Source organism: Rhinolophus ferrumequinum, chromosome X, assembly GCF_004115265.2.
Source record: "Rhinolophus ferrumequinum isolate MPI-CBG mRhiFer1 chromosome X, mRhiFer1_v1.p, whole genome shotgun sequence".
Classification (NCBI taxonomy): Eukaryota; Metazoa; Chordata; class Mammalia; order Chiroptera; family Rhinolophidae; genus Rhinolophus; species Rhinolophus ferrumequinum.
Genome location: NC_046284.1, coordinates 90,973,340 through 90,976,323, shown reverse-complemented (window position 1 = coordinate 90,976,323; position 2,984 = coordinate 90,973,340). Strand labels below are relative to the sequence as shown.

The 2,984-nt window shown below is 37.9% G+C and overlaps 1 pseudogene; it reads right to left on the bottom strand.

The window, feature by feature from the left end:
- Positions 1 to 223: 223 nt before the first annotated feature.
- On the bottom strand, positions 224 to 1,247 carry LOC117017200 (transcription initiation protein SPT3 homolog; annotated as a pseudogene).
- Positions 1,248 to 2,984: the final 1,737 nt, after the last annotated feature.

Here is a 2,984-nt window from a genome sequence, read left to right as displayed (position 1 = left end):
CCAAACATCCTGCCATTAATTAGCTAAATGATCCATCTAGTAAACAAAACTAAATGTTGAGGGGGCTGGAAAAGAGCTGGAGTCAGCCAGTTAATAGTCACAACAAACCAACCCACTCCTGAGGATACAGAGAAGGCAAACTTATATTTTATTTTTTCCAAAGAGTAAAAACAGAAATCACTGTAATAGAACATTGCCTTTCCTGTTGTTGCCATTGGTCACATTAGTAGGCCAAAGCCATCCCATTCCTGTGGTAGGCACTTGTGAATGGGGGCAGGGGGCCAATCTTGTAGCCGTAATGTTGAATGACCTCTCTGATTTGGCAGGGCTGGATGGCATCTCTGTGAACCTCAACACCACAAGCTGAAGTGCTCTTTTTTCTTTCCCTTTGCTTGGTTTTAGCTGAGTCTTGTCCAGCACTCCCATTCCCTAGGGATCCTGATGTGGTTTTCCCTGAGTGCTATGATCCAGATGGCGGAGCCATTGGTGTAAGAGGAGGTATATTATCAGGAGAGTCTGGGTAGGACTTCATGCAAGATCCCTCAGCAGAGTTGTTATAATGAGTGAAGCTTACTGAAATGACATGGCTGAAAGGGTCTCCTGCCTTGGTTACCATGTCCTGCCACAGAAGAAGAGCCAGATCCACTAAACTGTGCCACAGTTTCATATGCTAAATACGCTAAAATTTTCATAGCATATTTAGCTATTGGATTTTATCTTCATACTGTTGCAATCCAACCCGTCTCGAAATGTGAAGCCTTTTTTTGGAGAAAATTAATTGTTGACTTTCACAGAATTCTGCATCTTAACCTTAATCCATAATTTGTGTTTATCTTTCTGCTCAATCCATTCTTTCTTCTTGAACTTCACCAATTTCATCATATTTAAACATTGCCAAGAGTTCTCCTGTTTGGTCAAGATTGTGAAAATTTTGAGTGATTTTTTTCCCTTTTGTTCGCATTATTACTGCCACTCAATTTGTCTTCCAGATCATCCTCTTCTATCCCTTTGACAATCTTTGATTTGTAGTCTTGGAAAAACATGTATTTTAGCAGTCTTCTAATTTTTTTTATCTTTGTGCATCAAAAACAGAAGATCTTCAGCAGATATTACCCTTGCTCCCAAAAGATGAGAAACTTCAGAAGGTTACTGTAACATATTAACTGAGTATATAGCACATCTTCTATTCAAACTGATGTTTCGTGAAGAGACTTCCTTGCATCACCTAAAGAAAACCTTTGAATCATAATTTTGAGGGCATCTGGGAGGTAGCAGTTTGTATTCTCCACCTGAAATGGGTCAATATCACAAATCTTCTCATCTGTCTGACAATAGTTAGCGCTCACAGTCGTGATGACATCACTGCCTGAACATCACAGATCTATAGAATAACCATCATGGGATTCTTCTTGCCTAACTAACTCAGATGGTAAAGTTGCTCTGCTGAAAACTTCTGTATTCGTTAAGAAGCTGATTATAATGATAAACCACAAACTTCGAATTCTGCAACCAGAAGACACCATTATTTGTCCCTTTGAATATTTTCTTTGTATTCCTTAATGAATGTAGTTATAAATGCCCAGCTTCATCAACAGTCTGCATCATTGGTCCTCATATGGGCTTGAGTTGTTTGGGTGGTAATGGCAAGCAGCCAGCCACCCAAAGATAGGCTGACCCTGACTGTGCCCATGGGGCAGCCACAGGGCTGTGCAGGCAGCTGTAGCAAGGGACTCACACATTTAATTTTCTTTCATTTTGCAATTACAGTTGACATTCAATATTATTTTATATTAGTTTCAGGTGTATAGCATATGGTTAGACATTTATATAAGAAGCGATCCCTCTGACTCGTTTAGTACCCACCTGGCACCATACGTAGTTATTACTATATTATTGACTATATTCCCTATGCTGTACATCACATGCCCATGACTATTTTGTAACTACCAATTTGTACTTCTTAATCCCTTCAGCTTTTTTGCCCTGCACCCCAACTGTGCCCCCTAAATCTGGAAACTATCATTTTGTTCCCCGTATCTATGAGTCCATTTCTGTTTTGTGTATTTATTTATTTTGTTTATTTTCACATATAAATGAGATCTTATGGTATTTGTCTTTCTCAGTCTGACTTATTTCACTTAGCATAATACCCTCTAGGTCCATCCATGTTGTAGCAAGTGGTAAGATTTCATTCGTTTTTAAAGCCAAGTAATATTCCATTGTATATATGTACCACCTCATCTTTATCCAATAGTCTATTGATGGACACTTAGGTTCCTTCCATATCTTAGCTATTTTAAATAATGTTGCAATGGATATATATATATATATATATATATATATATAGAATTACTGTTTTGAATTTCTTTGGATAAATACCCAGAAGTGAAATTGTTGGGTCGTATGGTAGTTCTATTTTTAATTTCTTACCCCCCAAAAAAAATATAGTTTTATGCAAACCCATTTTCAGGTAAATATGATGTATCAGAGGTAGAATTTCTGCCTCCATCAAGCTTGAAGTGTGATTTATGTACAATGACAGGTTAAAATGAGCTAGTTTCCCATAACAATATAAAACAGGTACTGAGAATTTTATACCTCCTGGTCCCTGACTCTGCTCACTTAAAAGGTGATTTATTCTGACCCACTTCTCTACTTTTTTCTGATTTTATGATTATTTTCTTATGAGCAGACATCAGTAAGTTTTCTTACTGCCTTTGTACAGGGGTCAAATCTCCAAAATCATTGACCAAGTCCTCTTGCCTTTAGTTTGATAAGGTTTTGTATACTCTCTTCATAAGAGTCAATGTTAACATTCTAATTTGAGTCTATGTCAGCCCAGTCTTGTGATTTTTTTTTTTTTGCCCCATTCCACCTCCACCATCACCTACCTCTATGTTTCTACCTGCATCTGGTACCAGTCAGAGAGGGCTGATGGGACAAAGGATTCCTATTGTGATGTATGTTCCTGGGAGTTTTGTAGC